This window comes from Erpetoichthys calabaricus, chromosome 7, assembly GCF_900747795.2.
Source record: "Erpetoichthys calabaricus chromosome 7, fErpCal1.3, whole genome shotgun sequence".
NCBI classification, from domain to species: domain Eukaryota; kingdom Metazoa; phylum Chordata; class Cladistia; order Polypteriformes; family Polypteridae; genus Erpetoichthys; species Erpetoichthys calabaricus.
The window spans coordinates 78,898,092-78,916,562 of NC_041400.2; the positions used below are offsets into that span (position 1 = coordinate 78,898,092).

The window sequence follows — 18,471 nt, forward strand, 5'->3', positions numbered from 1 at the left end:
TAGTTCAATACAACATATTGTGAAAATACTCCATATCAATAGATATCTGAGCACATATTGTTTCTGTGTTTTATCAGGAAGTAAAGATGATGACTAGTATCTTGTTTTTAGTTACCTAAAAATTTTAACAATGAAAATATAAGCAGTCAGATATTTGAGAAATGCTGTCTTTGATTACTAATTTCATTTACGTTAAATAAAAGTAAATATTTCCATTTATGTCCAGCTTCACCAAAGTTCATAATTCATAAACAGTTTATTGATAACTGGTGACTATTTTCAATGTCCTTTTCCTGTATTTTTTTAACAGGAGCTGCAGTTTTCTGTACAGCAAAATAACTTACAAGACAGCCGTACATCTCCCTCCTCTTCTGAATGCAATACTCTAGAAAATGCCAGTCTTTCACCTACCCCTCAATCCAGTGAGCAAGAATGTTCCACAAAACTTTGAAAAGAAGCCAGCCCCTCTAAAATCATTCAACTACCAAGCCCTGAATACATACTTCAGAGTGACTGAGTTGGAGCAGGTCAGAAAACACTGCAGCGCATAGGGAAAGAGGAGCATTGTATTCTTTAAAAGGATCTGTGCTGTAGATTAATTAGAACTACAGTGACCAACATAGTGCCCATACTGAGGACAACAACAAGGGAAGACAAATATACCTCCAAACATGAGGTTTCTTCAATGGCAAAACGTATAGTCAAGTATTATCCAAAGCTATATGCAGCTGAAGATCAAAATTCATGGGTGAGTGTAAGTAACTAGTTTTAGTTATAGGGGTTTTAGACTGAGCAGTCACACCTTGTATTCACTTGCACACTTTTTAAAAGAGTGTAATCTCATTACAGGAACCTGTGTTTAAACAACTCCTGGAAAGGCTACAGAATATCTGCACACCTCAGAAGCGACAGGACTGTATGCCTCAAATAAATAAAGAGATGTCTCGGCATCACCACTGACAAGCCTGATGCTGCTGAAGTCGAGAATTCAGGCGAGGCCGATTCCACTGCATCTTCGGGGAATTCTATTGCTTCAGCGATGCTTGTTATTGTGTCACCTTCTAGTCGTACCCAAGAAGTTACAGCAGAGAAAGAATGTGAACCATCTAGTAAGTGCACAATAGAGATGGTCATATCCCATCTTAGTTCAGACTGTTTAGAAAACACAACCGATTTGATTATTCATTTATATGTTTTTGCAGCTTTTGACACAATAGTTGACAGCCACTAAATGCAGGCCAGGCACTACAAAACACTACAGGACCTTTACAAGAAGCCAAAGCCAAATGAATTTGCAGTTACCCAGCTCCTTGATCATGAATTTAATGCACAGAGGTAATTTATAGATTATATGGGAGGCTTACCCATGCTTTAAAGAACTGGATCATGTAAGTGCATACAACACAGACATCTGACTGAAATATTTTTGAAAATGGTTTCTTAAAACAAAATATGTGCTGACTTAGAGTGTGCTTATTTTATAGGTAATGGATGAAATGTGTTGTATTCTTAGTTGGAATAATCTTAAATACATCACAGAAGTTAAGAGTAGATGGACCAGTTTTTATGGAAAAGCACAGCTGTATGGAGTAATGAAGAAGATCCTGAAGCCTCCACATATGCACGATGATGGTAACATTTGTCATGCATATTTTATTCAAACTCATTTTAGTTAGTTATGCACTTTACTCAGTGTTGCAGCATGATAGGCCTAAATGAAAGTCAAATTGAAGTTGTTTAAAGTTATGATATTTTGCAGTTGATGCTCAAAGGGTTGCACTTTTTTATGCCATTTTTTTTCCATAAAGAATCAAGTCTATATTATAGTAAGCCAAACTTTGAGAAATTTTCATGCACAATATTATTACTGCTCTCTTTGCCAGTAACTATTGATTTGTGAATTCCAGGTTCCCTTTTCTTCATTGTATTAGAAAGTTGTACTGTGTTATTCTGAAATAAAATGTTCCCTTTAATTATGTTTTTAAAAAGCCATTTATTAGCATTGTAAATAGTTTTGTCTAGCTTCTTTTTAAGACACAACAGAATAATAAACTGACTGATACTATCCTTTATTAGGTATAAATAATGAAGGAATATTTTAAAGAATACTTAAAACTTTAAATATGATCTATGTAAGGTTCATTTCAACTGTTCGTTCATGTTCTAGCATACTAGTAGGTAAAAATAATACCAGACATCATATCATTTTTGTTAAAAATCATTCTCAATTTAAAGCTTGCTGTATGTTGTTGTTTTCATTAAAAGGAGAATGTTTGAGTAATATTAGAAGATAATGCGAAAGAGATTTAATAAGTTTTTTTTTTCCATTAGTGAAAAATGCCATCACCATGTTTAGAGCTCTGCCATCCATGTTTCCTTCACTTTCTTTCCCCCCAAAAAAGTTGGGAAACAAAACATGAGGCATTAGTTCATGGCCTTAAGGTAAAACTTTGCATTTTTACATTGCTTAAAGGAAAAATAAAGACAGTTACTGCAATTTTATCCATCTGTGACTGGCAGCAATTTTCAGGGTTGTTTTTAATGTTAGCTACAGGAACGACATTATACATTAAACGGTTTGATTTAAAAGGGCTCAACAGAATATAACAATCTTCAATTTTTTGTGATTTCTTTGCTATTTCAATTACAAGCTGTGTATAACTGCTTCTGTTAAAATTAGCACATTAATTCAGTATTATAAATAAGTAAATGTATAATAAATCTGTATAGGACTACAGAGGATAAAATAAATTCAGCCTATTTTCTTTGTTGGTTTTTGTTTGTCTTAAAGACCTCAGAGAATCCTGATGCCTTTCTACAGCAAAGACTGACCACTGACTAGAGCTGCCCTTATTGTGGACCAAGATAACTGCATGCTACCTATTGGAAGTGAGCCTGTGACAACTTTCCCTCAAGAAATGTTGCAGGAAGGTATCATGTGCCTTATGGCATTCTATTATGCACTGCATCTAACAGGGCGGCACGGTGGCGCAGTGGGTAGAGCTGCTGCCTCACAGTTGGGAGACCTGGGGACCTGGGTTCGCTTCCCAGGTCCTCCCTGCGTGGAGTTTGCATGTTCTCCCTGTGTCTGCGTGGGTTTCCTCCCACAGTCCAAAGACATGCAGGTTAGGTGGATTGGCAATTCTAAATTGGCCCTAGTGTGTGGTTTGTGTGTGTCCTGTGGTGGGTTGGCACTCTGCCTGGGATTGTTTCCTGTGTTGGCTGGGATTGGCTCCAGCAGACCCCCATGACCCTGTGTTCGGATTCAGCGGGTTGGAAACTGGATGGATGGACTACATCTAACATATCCTAAGTGCATTGCCGCTGTCCTCTCTGCAATTCAAACTGAAATATCACTGGACACAATTTGAAGGGAAAATACAAATATGCTAGAAGAAAAATTGTGTGACCCAATTGTAGAACAGGAAATGCATGTCTATGATGTACTGTATATAATTACCATTACTATATTTGAAAATCAATTAGATAAATTGTAGATAATTTGATATTTTGTGGACTGTAACATGTTAGGTTGTATTTTCTTTATCTTGTTTTTTGGCAAAGTTACCACTGTTAAAATTTCCATCCATCCATCCATCCATCCATTTTCCAACCCGCTGAATCTGAACACAGGGTCACGGGGGTCTGCTGGAGCCAATCCCAGCCAACACAGGGCACAAGGCAGGAACCAATCCCGGGCAGGGTGCCAACCCACCGCAGGACACACACAAACACACCCAGCACACACTAGGGCCAATTTAGAATCGCCAATCCACCTAACCTGCATGTCTTTGGACTGTGGGAGGAAACCCACGCAGAAAACATGCAAACTCCACGCAGGGAGGACCCGGGAAGCGAACCCAAGTCCCCAGATCTCCCAACTGCGAGGCAGCAGCGCTACCCACTGCACCACCATGCCGCCCCTGTTAAAGTTTTGTTTATGTAATTAAGTTTGTTATGCATTTCTGACTGTGACAAGATGAGGCAGTCCTGAACTACAATGTACAATAATGATATGGATATGACGATTGTGTTATATACAAGGTAATCTTCCTGTGTCAACTAATTTTCATGTGCTTATGTTTTCCTCTGTTTCTGTATTTTAAACGCAGCAGTAGTGCTGTTGGATACTGATGTAATACTTAAATAAACAGCAATGCTAATGATTATGTCTTTATTGTAAGTTATTTTATCTATTCAGGAAGCCAACATATATCAGGAAATTATATATTAATTATGTGTCTTGAATGTAGGAATGAATTCCTAATTCAAACCTCTGCTAAAATATTTGGTTTCAATTTGAAATGAAGACCATCCTAAAAGGAGAGCATTGTGCTACTTTTACTTTATTCTTTTGTAGGTGGACTGAAATTTGTTGTATATATCATGCAAATATAGCTTAGTATGTGTTGAAATTAACTACTTTCAGGATTTTTTTAAAATCCAAGTCAATATATCTTACCCCATTGGCATATTATTTCAAGCATTTATTTCTTAATAATCATATTTTTTTTCTTATTCTGTGATTTTTGTAAAATAATTTTCCTGTTAACATATATGCTCTGAGATTAAATATTGGACTACCTATTTCAAGATGAGCTATAGCTTGTTTCAAGTAACAAGACTTTCTTTCTCCACTGGTATTAAGAATTTTCACCTTATATTAGTGATTTATTCTCTTGTTCCTTGGCCGTCATTTTTCAGTGTGCTAAAATTAAGAATGCAAAACAACTGAATTAAAAATTATTTTCTAATATTCAGTGTATTTCCACTGTAGAAAGTCTAATCTCAAGTAATTTGTTCTAAAAAACAGCATTTTCTACTTATTTCAAATCTTTGAACACCTATAAGAGCTTTCCTATTTCTAGACTGGAACTAACTTATTTTAAGATTTCTTGGCAAGTAAAATTATCTTGCTGCATGGACAGATAATTTCACTAATATTAAGTCATTTTCTCCTGAAATTCAGTGTTTTTATCTTATTTCTAGGCTAAGTTTTTTTGCAGTGTCCACCTCTAGTATAATCTCCTATTGGAGATAACATGTACAATCAGAGTGACTGTTATCTGCAGTCCACCCTATCCTGTAGTACTGGGGTGAGAGTGGTCACATAGCAAAAGCACAGAAGCATGAGCCACTCCAGAAAAATACTGGGCCTAATCATAGATGGTGAAAATCCTTCTTGAGCAGTCTCCACACTCTGTTCCCAACCAAATACACAAGGACTTGACCCATTCTGATGCCTCAACAGAGATGCAGGTGGAGCCATTGTAGCCCATCGCCACTCCTATTGAGGTTGCCACTGATCCTCTAGTCTGACTTCCTTTAAAAGGTAGCAGTGGAATGATGATTCCCTAAAGTTTGCTAAGAATGTGGTTGTTCTGGTTGACGGACAACACATCTTACCCTGTGCCACCTGGACCAAACTTTGTATTATATAATGATTTGTTTTATCATGCAGTTAAACATGAGGGTGAGGTGAAGACACTGCTGCTAGTTCCTTGCACCTACCTGCAGCTAGTCTGTGAACTAGCTCATACCCATCTCCTTGGTGCCTATTTGCAAACCAAGAAGATATTAGAGAGGAGTAAACTCAGATTTTTTTTTCACATGGAATAAATTAGGAGGTATGCCGCTTTTGTTCATAATGTCCTGAATGTGAATTGCAGTAGATTCTTCAGAAGGAATGTGCTCCTCTGATTTCCATGCCGGTTACTGATGTTCCCTTGGAGCGTATTGGGGTCAATATCATAGGACCCCTTGAGCCCTCAGCCTGGGCCGTAAATATGTACTTGTGCTGGTGGATTACGCTACATGATACATTTAGGTGATATCCTTCAAAGTTGTCAAGTCCAAAAATATCTCACAGGAGCTGGTAGGGGTCTTTGCACACGTTAGCATTCCTAAAGAAATCACCAGGGAATGCAATTCACTTCAAAGACGTTCAAGGAGGTTGCCAATTTACTCAAAACTTGAAGACCTCAGTGTACCATCGTCAAACTTACAGTCTAGTAGAGCAGTTCAACCAAATGCTTAAACACAGTTCTCTCTGGAATTGAATGAAGTATTTAATAATCTTGAGAATTAGATTAAGCTAATGTCATGCGAATGCAAAAGCTGCACTCTGAGCAGGGTGGAGCTCCTTTTCTTTTCCTTTCAGGAAGTGAACTATATTCTCTTTTTTCAGGTTTCTTTTTCTCCTGCAGTCCTTGGGGCACATGCTTGGAAGGGGACAGATCAACTGTACCTGATGTTGACCTCACTGAGTATGTCTTGTGTTCCTCTATTCCACTGTACCTACTAGGTACAGATAATTCCTGTTGGTTTACAGTCTCCACCTGAGAATAAAGAAGAACATATTTTTAAGCATCAGGACCTCCAAGACCTATCCCTTGGAAATTCTCTGTGCTCCCAACATGGACATGACAATCAATGGAGTAAGCCAAGGCAACACATAAAAAATAAATGTGTAAAATTTCAATAATTAGTATTACTACAACATCCAGTGAAAGGTACCTAGAGGCATCCTATCTTCATGTCCAAACCATCTCAACAAGGCACCTCCCAATTAAGAGGAACAGTGGTTCTGCTTCAAGGTACTCTTTTATTGTCAATATCCTAACCTTATCATGGACAGTAAGAACAGCAACCTTGCACAGAACATTCATTATGTCCGCTTGTGTTCACAATCTTGTTCATACAGTCACTACCCACAGCTCTAATGGATTAGACAATGGGAATGTAAACTGATTGGTACATACTGTAGCTCCTACTTCACTATAAACTGTCAATGTCAAGATCATCTCATGCATAATAACCTAAGGTAGTTCAACTCCTCCATTTGAGGCAGCTGCTCAAACCTTACATGTAGAGAACAAGCAGATTTTTTTTCACATGCCAAACACACCATATTAAACTTTGAATAGTTCCAGTGTGGGCAGCACAGTGGCGCAGTGGTAGCGCTGCTGCCTCGCAGTAAGGAGACCTGGGTTCTCTTCCTGGGTCCTCCCTGTGTGGAGTTTGCATGTTCTCCCCGTGTGTGCGTGGGTTTCCTCCGGGTGCTCTGGTTTCCTCCCACAGTCCAAAGACATCCAAAATTGTCCCTAGTGTGTGCTTGGTGTGTGTGTGAGTGCACCCTGCGGTGGGCTGGTGCCCTGCCCAGGTTTGTTCCTGCCTTGCACCCTGTGTTGGCTGGGATTGGCTCCAGCAGACCCCCGTGACCCTGTGTTAGGATATAGCAGGTTGGACACTGACTGACTGACTAGTTCCAGTGTATAACAAAACAAAATTAGGAGAGCCAAGAGAACACAATCTGCAATGTGAGAGATGTAGCTTTTATGTTCCTAGACTGGATATCCTTCAAACCTTGAATGTCACGTGATATCCTTTAAAGTAAATCATAAACAAGAGAGGTGACAAGATGAACTTTTGGAGTTCAACATCCAAACCAAATGGTCTCTCCTTAAAAGTAAGTATGCAAATACAGCTTCAAAAATACAGGACCTGAATGGTATGCAGCACTATCTCTGGAAACTTGTCTTGAGGCTCCTTCTACAAACCACCACTAAGAAAGTACATGGTCATACACATTTAACACACCCACAAAGCAAAAACAGACAGAGCTGGAGAGCCCCCATAACCTCAGGTTGTAATGACACCCTTGGGAAAGACTGTTGTTCACAAGGAAAACAGAAGATGACTTTTTAAAAGGCAGAAGGCAAAATTCTTAGTAACAGGAAAAGGTAAAAAAAAAATATCGGCATTATGCCAACATTCTAAAATCCGTGATCAAAAAGAACATAGCAATAGGTCAAAGCAAACTAGAAAAAATAAGTTCTAACTTACCCATGACCAATAATGCAGAGCAATGCTAGAGTGAGAGAGAGATCAGCCTTGATCAAGCCTTGTTTGCAGAGTCAATGTGGTGTACAGTGGTGTGAAAAACTATTTGCCCCCTTCCTGATTTCTTATTCTTTTGCATGTTTGTCACACAAAATGTTTCTGATCATCAAACACATTTAACCATTAGTCAAATATAACACAAGTAAACACAAAATGCAGTTTTTAAATGATGGTTTTTATTATTTAGGGAGAAAAAAAATCCAAACCTACATGGCCCTGTGTGAAAAAGTAATTGCCCCCTTGTTAAAAAATAACCTAACTGTGGTGTATCACACCTGAGTTCAATTTCCGTAGCCACCCCCAGGCCTGATTACTGCCACACCTGTTTCAATCAAGAAATCACTTAAATAGGAGCTGCCTGACACAGAGAAGTAGACCAAAAGCACCTCAAAAGCTAGACATCATGCCAAGATCCAAAGAAATTCAGGAACAAATGAGAACAGAAGTAATTGAGATCTATCAGTCTGGTAAAGGTTATAAAGCCATTTCTAAAGCTTTGGGACTCCAGCGAACCACAGTGAGAGCCATTATCCACAAATGGCAAAAACATGGAACAGTGGTGAACCTTCCCAGGAGTGGCCGGCCGACCAAAATTACCCCAAGAGCGCAGAGACGACTCATCCGAGAGGTCACAAAAGACCCCAGGACAACGTCTAAAGAACTGCAGGCCTCACTTGCCTCAATTAAGGTCAGTGTTCACGACTCCACCATAAGAAAGAGACTGGGCAAAAACGGCCTGCATGGCAGATTTCCAAGACGCAAACCACTGTTAAGCAAAAAGAACATTAGGGCTCGTCTCAATTTTGCTAAGAAACATCTCAATGATTGCCAAGACTTTTGGGAAAATACCTTGTGGACTGATGAGTCAAAAGTTGAACTTTTTGGAAGGCAAATGTCCCGTTACATCTGCCGTAAAAGGAACACAGCATTTCAGAAAAAGAACATCATACCAACAGTAAAATATGGTGGTGGTAGTGTTATGGTCTGGGGTTGTTTTGCTGCTTCAGGACCTGGAAGGCTTGCTGTGATAGATGGAACCATGAATTCTACTGTCTACCAAAAAATCCTGAAGGAGAATGTCCGGCCATCTGTTCGTCAACTCAAGCTGAAGCGATCTTGGGTGCTGCAACAGGACAATGACCCAAAACACACCAGCAAATTCACCTCTGAATGGCTGAAGATAAACAAAATGAAGACTTTGGAGTGGCCTAGTCAAAGTCCTGACCTGAATCCAATTGAGATGCTATGGTATGACCTTTAAAAGGCGGTTCATGCTAGAAAACCCTCAAATAAAGCTGAATTACAACAATTTTGCAAAGATGAGTGGGCCAAAATTCCTCCAGAGCGCTGTAAAAGACTCATTGCAAGTTATCGCAAACGCTTGATTGCAGTTATTGCTGCTAAGGGTGGCCCAACCAGTTATTAGGTTCAGGGGGCAATTACTTTTTCACACAGGGCCATGTAGGTTTGGATTTTTTTTTCTCCCTAAATAATAAAAACCACCATTTACAAACTGCATTTTGTGTTTACTTGTGTTATATTTGACTAATGGTTAAATGTGTTTGATGATCAGAAACATTTTGTGTGACAAACATGCAAAAGAATAAGAAATCAGGAAGGGGGCAAATAGTTTTTCACACCACTGTATAAAGGTGAGTCAGACTGTATCTAGCCAGTAATTTTTAATCGTTCCTCACTAAGATGTTACAGTTCATTTATCTAGAACCAGTTTCCATTGCCAAGGACAAGTATTTTTTGTTGTTTTTCACTATTACTTACAACCCTATTACATTTGACCCACACCCTCCACTTTTTTGAGTGGTGACCCCATATGGTGGCTCCAAACAGTATTTTTTTTGGGGAGTCTGAGCCTGACCAAGCTATATGGTAACCTTGACTCTAGGTAAATGATAATTAACTACACTTTCAGGCAAGGCTCCGGCAGTATCACATATTTTTGTGTTCCTGTTCCAGGAATTCTTTTTGACTTAATAAGACCATCCATAAGGGCCAATTAATTTTTAATAAGTTAGGAATACACTATGGTCTACCTTCAGAAGGAAGTTCTGCATGACCTTACTCCTGGCTCTTGCTCCAACCTCACTTCAGTCTCCAGGCCTCAAGGAATGTCCCTTTCTGGCTACCCTATATAAACCTGCTATGTTTTCTGTTTGATCAGTTCAGTTTGGACTCAGTCTGTTAAGATTACTCTTTATTATTTTCTCTAAAGAGAAACTATTATTCAAGCATATGGGGTGGCTACAGCAAACCTTTCTTTGTTTTTATTTCTTTCTTACAATTTTTACAACTGCACTTCTATATTATTAATTACTAGGGGGCCCTGCCCCCTGCTTGCTTCGCTCGCCAACCCCCGCATATGGGTAAGCGGATATACAATTTAAACAGATTGTTATTTTCATAGGAACGGTTACATATGCATAATAGAACTATTTTAAATTACAGCAAGTAATTAACCATAATAAAATAATAGTAAAACATAATAAATTGAAAGAAAATTATGTTTCATGTTGTGTTAGAGGTATTCATTGAGTTATACGTTTTTGTTCTGTTTGGCTTTGAAATTAACACACAGATACTTTTTAAACTTACACTTTTACTGTAAAACTTCAGCAAAAACAATATTTGAAATTAACTGTTCTTCAATATCGAATTGAATTTTGATTCCGTATTTGGACTTACATTGTGAGTGAATATTGTTTCTTTCTCTCTAATAAAGAAACTGACATTTTGGAATGTTTGTCCCTGTGATTTGTTAAATGTCATAGCAAAAGCTATTCTAACGGGAAACTGTAAACATTTTTATACGAATGGCATATCAAGATCTCTTTTGGTGTCTAATGTTATCTGCGGAAGTAGTTATCTACGTTACATTTCTTGTCACCCGTTAAAATTTTACATGCTAGAATTGTTTGACCAATTTTCATTATAACTAATCTTGTCCCATTGCATAGCCCATCACTTATGTATAAATTACGCAATAACATTACGATACATCCTTCTTTCAACAGTAATTCGGCTGGTGGAAGACTGGACGGTGTTAACGCTTGTAGATATTCTACGGGATATTGCAAGTTGATGTTTTCATCTTCCGCACTATCACCACTAACTGCTTCAGCATAGTCTATGAATATGCATTTAATCAATTTGCCCTGTAACCGATTGACAATTTTTGCGTTAATTCATTTGACTTTATCATTTCTCATCGCTAGGATTGCCCATATACTCATTTCTTCTGTTGATAACCCTTCGGGATTAAATTCTTCAATAAGATTTGGACATAATAAGTCTTCTTTTATTGGGAGATTTTAAATGTTAAAGTTGCCAATGTCTAGTAGCCAGATAGCAAAATCAACCATATCTTGATCTGGTTGCATATTTTTTTGTAATTTGAATTTTTGGATCAAAGACCTTAAAGGCCCACTCTTTAGGTATGCATCATAAATCTGCCTTCAGCCTCCTTTCTTGACTACTGGTAGAACTTGACGAAAGTCTCCTCCCAGTATAAAAGTTTTACCCGCAAACAGTTGATTGTTTTGTCAATTACATTTAATACTGTTTGTGGGATCATTGACGCTTCGTCCCAAATAAAGATTCGTTCTTTTGCATTTCTTGCTTCATCTTCATTTCCATTTCAATGTAACATTTTCGTCTGTGATATTTAAAAGGTAAGTTAAAAGTTTTGTGAGCCTTTTTACCGCATGGAAGAACAACTGCTACCATACCTGTCCACGCTATTGATGCAATGTTTTTGCATGTGTTTGCAATAATGGACTAAACACTTATAGAAAAATGTTTTACCTGTGCCGCCAGGTTCATCTATGAAGAATAACCGCTGACGAATTTCACTGAGAATACATTTTTGAATTGTGTCGAAAACTGCTCTTTGACCATCGTTTAATTGTGAGAACATTTCCCAATATAATTCTCCATGGCCTTCCACAGTTAAATCTTCATCTGCTGTTATCTCTTTCTATACCTCAGATTCGTCTATTTCTTGTGGAAGTCCAAATTGCTGCATCGTTAAATCTTCTGCTTCTAACAATTCTTTGATGATTGAAAGAGCCTTTTGTTCATTAGACGCTTCGGATAATGGTCCTTTGAACGCTTCCCATAATTTTAAAGCATCAACTTCACCCATCATAAGTAAGTACACGAAGAAGTGTCTTAATTTTTCAGGCATCATTACAGAAGTGGCATCAGACATCATTCTGAACATACAGTATATTCGTCCAATTTACATAATCCATCTGCTCATGTAGCTTCCTGAAAAGTACCGTACGTAGTTTCATCTACAGTTAGAACATCTTTATACGAAGTTGCTCCTTTCAATTCACGTAACAACAATTTTAAATGAAACTGTTCGATATCTTTTGGTGATACAACATTTAATCGAGCAACATTTTTGCAAGTAATTTTTCTTGTATACCACACTCCTTTTGGTGTCTGTCACGTATAATGTTGAGGAATTTGTGCATATGTATATGCTTTTGCATTTACGTCAGTTTTATTAAGTTCAAAATAAGCCAATAATTTTTCATTTTTAGTCTTCGTTACATGTAAAGCTTCAGCTTTTTTGCCTTATTTAAATTGAAGCAAATTCTGACCTGGTAAGTGAATTGGTAATTATTCAACAGAATGACTTCTACCATGCATTGGCATTTACATCAAATGCCCCCCTTTTTCCATTGCACTCAATTACCGAGTATCTAAATATGCTTGAACTTCATCCTGTGACTGTTCTTTGGATAAAGTTACGCATACTCTATCGTGCCCTTTATGAATGTACTTGTAGATGTACTTAATACTTATAACCGATGCGCAATACTTGACATTAATATAACAATCAAATAGTTTGTGCAAATACCGGTTATACGGTAAAATCATTGAATTATCGATCATCACAATTTTACCATCTTTCTTTCCGTGATAAGTGTGTTGTTTGTGACGATTATCTATGCAGTGATAGTCAGGAAAGCAAGCCTTCATCATATCTGTTGAACTAACAAAAGTGTTAGGAAATTTCTTTAAACACTTTTTTTCTTTTGAGTTCCAACATACTGAGTCTTTTAAATGAGGTCAGTGAGACATGTGTTTAATGACTTTGTACCATAATTCAGGATAGATTTCTCTGGTTGGAATTTCAGCACAGACAAACCGATCTACATCAGTAGCAGTTAATAATTTATTTTGCAAAGTAACCAATAAATGCATGTGAGGCAAACCCTCTTTTTTGAAATTCGATCGTGCAAATGTATGCTTTGATTTGACCGAACACCAATTCGAGTACTTTCAATAAAACTAAGACTTCTTGATAAAATAATCTACTTATGAAAGTCGGAATATCCAGAGCCGAAGTAGTCGGTGGCATTGTTCTAAATAATAGAAGAATTTCTGGCCACTGTGGATTGCAAGTCATTGTAATAAATAAATCGGGCCAACCGATATATCATGATCCAATGGCAGTATCCTGAACTAACTGTTGCAATGCTCTTGGACTACCTTAATATGATACTGGTAATATTACTGCTTTAACTACTTTGAATTTGTCAGAACTATTGATATTTGAATTTTGAACGTGATCAATGAGACCTTGCATATGTTCCGTTCTAAGTTTTGCTTGATTTGATTTAATAAACAAGAGAGATGATTAGCTTTGACTTTTAGATACGCATTAATAATGTAATGTTGCGATAGATGTTGAGATGACAGGAGTTAAATACTGCACATTGGGATGTATCACTAATTTTGACCCGAAATATTGTGTGGGTGTTATTTGTTTATCCAAATTCGTGTGATTCATATTATACAACCATCCTGTTTCACCATCAAGGAAAAGCAAAGGAATGAGTAAAGGATCGGAATGAGGCGAATTATTATACAGAAATGACGAATTGTTCGGTGCTTTTGGATAAACACGAATATCAACTCTGTCTTTGATATCCCTGCCTTTCAAAACTATTATTGCTGAGAATTCGTCACATGTTGGTTTATTATAAATGCGACTGTAATCTTTTGGATTCATATAGAAATCCAAGAAAACTTTTTGTCCGTGTTTTGCAGACAAATTTCGTGTAAAGTGCAATACTTTTGGACGTATTGATTTGTATCTATTATTGGCTGTAGAATTTCTAATATGTCTGATCGTTTAACTCTTTCGATTCTATGTTGCATCACTTCTCCATGAACATAAATATAAACCTGACCGAATGGTGGTTTCTTCGAAATTAAACTTGTAGTAGCTTTAATTGTTGCGGGACCACAGATTCTTATAGCGTATGATCCAGAATCGTGTAAATCTACATTTTGAGCATTTAATGATGCGAACGTGAACAGATTATTGTAGATTCGGATATTTTGCCTGTAGTGTTTGTGGATTTCACTTTCACCAAACAACAAATCTTAATTCTCACGCATATGCCTCTTCACTGGGAAGAAACACTACTTTTCCCTGATGGCAACACGAATTAGACATCTACAAGTCTCAAACATATTTTCGGCGCATGACCAACTGCATGAAAAGTCACAATCACGTGTTCACTAAATTTTAACAAAAGGTGTAATTAGCAGATTTTGGAACTCACATCTTCAATTTCTCGGATGGGTTTTTTCTGTTTTCGCAGCTTAAGGATGGTTTCTTTCACCTGCAAGTAGAGCTCCTTTGACCACATGTTGTCTGTTCACAGCAAAATCTTCCACATGCAAGCACCACACCTCAAATCAACTCCAGGCTTTTTATCTGCTTAATTGATAAGGACATAATGATGGACTTGCCCACACCTGCCCATGAAATAGCCTTTGAGTCAATTGTCCCAATTACTTTTGAGCCCCTGAAATGAAGGGATTGTGTTAAAAAAATGCTTTAGTTGCCTAACATTTTTATGCAATCATTTTGTTCTCCCCATTGAATTAAAGCTGAAAGTCTGCACTTCAACTGCATCTGAGTTGTTTCATTTAAAATGAAGTGTGGTGATGTACAGAACCAAAATTAGAAAAAAGTTGTCTCTGTCCAAATATTTATGGACCTACCTGTACTTCTGTCATATCACCTATGTCCATATATTCGATCTCTTTTTACTGTTCTGTTATTTCACTGAGCAATAATTTCCGTCTGTTAGCGTTAATGCGATCTTTACTATCAGTTTTTTGAGACTTTTGAATTTTATTACTTTCATAATCTCTATCTTGCTCTGCATGTGTATCGGGCCATTTTTTAACCTCTTTACAACGTTCTACTTTGTCTTCTATGCTTTGTCTTTTATTTCCAACCCCGCTTGGTCCTGCTAGGTTTTCAATTCCACTTTGTCCGGGCTGATTATTACTTTCCTTATTTTCCGAATTTGCACTTAGATTATTATTGTTCTTTTGTCAATTATTTTCTCTACAACGCTTTTGGGCCTCGTTTCAATGTGCTGCCCTTTCTTCTTCGCTTAGTCGTTGACGTGTCATCTAGAATGTACAAAATTATTGTCCAGAAAAGGACTACAACGAAGGAAACAAATAGACTGTATGTTTAAAAGTACTGTCCAGAAAAGCTTCTTTAAGGGATGAAACGGAGGACTTTTCATAAACAACTTAAAATGAGGAAAACGAAAAAATTTATAAGAGCTGCGAGCACAGGAAGTGTGTCTAACAAAAGCATTCACAGGAATGAGAGGTGACAAAAGCATTCACACAAATGAGAGGCGAGAGGAACATGGTCGTGGGCGGTGAACCTGAAATAGCTGAGACCAACTTGAAATAAATCTCTTGGCAATAATCTTTTCTCATCTCAAGATTTTCTTTTATAATAGAGAGACAAAAAATAAGGACTGTCATCAGTATATGCATTTGTCAATCTGTATTAAACAACGGGGACCAATTTTTTTTATATGTTTGATCTTTTTAGCACATAGAGATTAAATTTACCAATTTTCTTTGAAATATGTCAAATGTTCACTGTACAGATTTTTAATATGTAAGCAAGTACAATTTTAAAAGCATTGGTGAATTTTCTATTTTTAATCTTAAAACAGAGAAACTTGTGTGTTCTTAATCAGTGAATAATTTAGTGTGAGAAGTTATTTGAACTTGTAAACCTTCCTCTTTTACATGCCTAATAGAAGCTCTTCATAGCAAAAATGATCAATAATATGAGTTACTGAAAAAGAAGCAGATGACACATGTGTGGGCTGCAACTCACTGCCATGTTGGAGGGTTGTGTAAACGTGGTGCAAACTTCAGCTCAACCAGTTCCGTTTTCCTTCTGCTTAAGGCCATTAGGACATTAGAACAATCTAGATGAAAGCAGGCCATTCAGCCCAACGAAGCTCGCTAGTCGTTTCCACTACCCGCTTAACTCTTCTAAAATAACATCAAGTCTCGTTTGAAAAGTTCCTGTATGCTGTCCAAGGCCCTCTGTAATGATTCAATGCATTCTAGATTATGTACCAATCCAACAATCTTGGTATTATTTGCAAACTTAACCATCTTGTTAATTATATTGCTTTCCAAATCATTTACATACAGTATATTAAAAATAGCTGCGGCCAAAGCACTGACCTGTTGTTATCTTTATCCAATTCTGAGTGGGTTCCTCACATCGTAATCCTCTGCTTCCTGTGTCTAAGCCAATTCTGCACCCATCTACACACTATACCCTAAACTCCCACGTCATTTAATTTGATGCCCAACCTCTCATGTGGCACCTTATCAAATGCTTTCTGAAAGTCAAGATAAGTACTATCATATCTTCCGCTTTCATCATATCTTTGTTACTTCTTCATGGAATTCCAGCATGTTAGTAAAACATGGCCTCCCTCTTCTGAACCTATGCTTGCTGTTAAGTAAAACTCCTGTTTTTGACATGTGTTGCTCAACCTTTTCCTTAACAATTCCTTCCAATAATTTATCTATGATGCATGTTAAGCTTACTGGCCATAGATGAATGAATGTGTGTGTGTGTGTGTGTGTATGCGTGACAGAGGCAGAGACAGATTTGACAGTATGTGTGTCCAAAAAGAATAATCCTTTGATTTCAGTCTGTAACAGCCGGTGTAAAGTTTTGCTACCTATAAAAGATATTGCTCAAGGGATATAAGCAGACACACAAACGCTGGTGAATCATGTCTTCTTGGTATCCTGTTGTTACTTGAATTTTTTGTTATTCAGTTTTATTCTTGAATAAAAGCACACTTGTTTTGTTATACCTTTGCAAAAGTGTTTATTTTATATTCCAGATAGCCACTTGAATGAGATCAAATCTTTCTTTGCCTCTGTCATGCATGCACACACACTTTCATACATGAAAATGTCACTATTTGAAAACACTATGCCATTTGAACAAGAGTTGTCATTTGAACTTTTTTTTTTTTCGAACTGGCTTGTACTCCGCGTTATGGTGCATGGTACTGAAAACGCAGACAGACATTTTTTGGCCGCATACACTGTCAGCATGGCACTGCCAGATCTAAACACTAGCATGGAGAGTTGCTTGCATACTGAAGTGACATTAGCTGCAGGTGGAAGTCCCATTTTACTTATGGTGCCAAGCAGAGCTGCATTGAGGTGCAGCAGTCTATTAGCCAGTAAAAGTGCTGTGAAGAAGCTGTCTGTTGTTACAGTTCTGCCTTTGTCCATAAACTGCTCCAAAAGCTTTATGACCACAGATTCTATAACTCAAAACACAGCTTTCAACAAAACATTGCGAGATGTCCGAAATCGCAGCAAACCTGCTTTTTTTTTTTTTACACGTTCTGCTCTATTTCGTTTCCCTTCCGGTTTGTACACGCTGATATGTTCCTCACGTGTTCAGTCTCTCCCTGTGCATTGTTCTTGGTCAGACATGTGTGCTTTCACTGTGAACTCTTTGTGCTCTACAGTATTTCATGTGCTTTTGCATTAATTTGGCAGTTAACCATGGTTTCTAAGCAAGTGAAGAATGGTGAGAAGAAAAGTTCGAAGAAAATTGAAATCGAATTAAAGAAAGAAATTATTGAAAAGTATGAGCATGGCATGTTACTTATCTTGCCGCAGAGTACAAGAAGTCAAAATCTATTCTAAAGCAGAAAGAGGCCATTAAAGCAGCTGATGTTGCAAAAGGAGTTATAGTGTTAACCAAGCAGAGGCCACAAGTGCTGGAAGAGGTAGAAAAACTGTTGCTAGTGTGGCTGAACGAGAAGCAACTTGCAGGGGATAGCGTAAGCGAGGCGATGTTATGCGAGAAAGCCAGGAAGATTCATGGCGATTTGCTGCAAAACTATCCTATGAGTGGCTAGTTCTTCCTCCTCACTTCCTTCATGCCAGAACTCGACTCATGCATGATTAGTTTACTTGGTTGTTTATGGTTAGTTTTTGTATAAATTAAGGATTTTTCAATATTCATGTTTTTCCCTGTGCTTAAAACTCATTAAAAAATGTGTTTACAGCGATCAGTTCATAGCGCACATTGTTGCAATGTTACTTTTCTTGGTTGTTTATTAAATTATGGATTTTTCAAATGTTCATGTTTTTTCCTGTGTTTAACACTCAATAAAAAAAGTGTTTACAGCGATCGGGTCATAAGGCTATTAG

The 18,471-nt window shown here is 37.5% G+C and overlaps 1 long non-coding RNA gene across 1 annotated transcript; it reads left to right on the forward strand.

The window, feature by feature from the left end:
• Nucleotides 1-556: 556 nt before the first annotated feature.
• Nucleotides 557-1,831, forward strand: LOC127528861 (uncharacterized). The gene is made up of 3 exons (XR_007935467.1): nt 557-748; nt 850-1,113; nt 1,243-1,831. It is a non-coding gene; the product is annotated as an uncharacterized LOC127528861 (long non-coding RNA).
• Nucleotides 1,832-18,471: the final 16,640 nt, after the last annotated feature.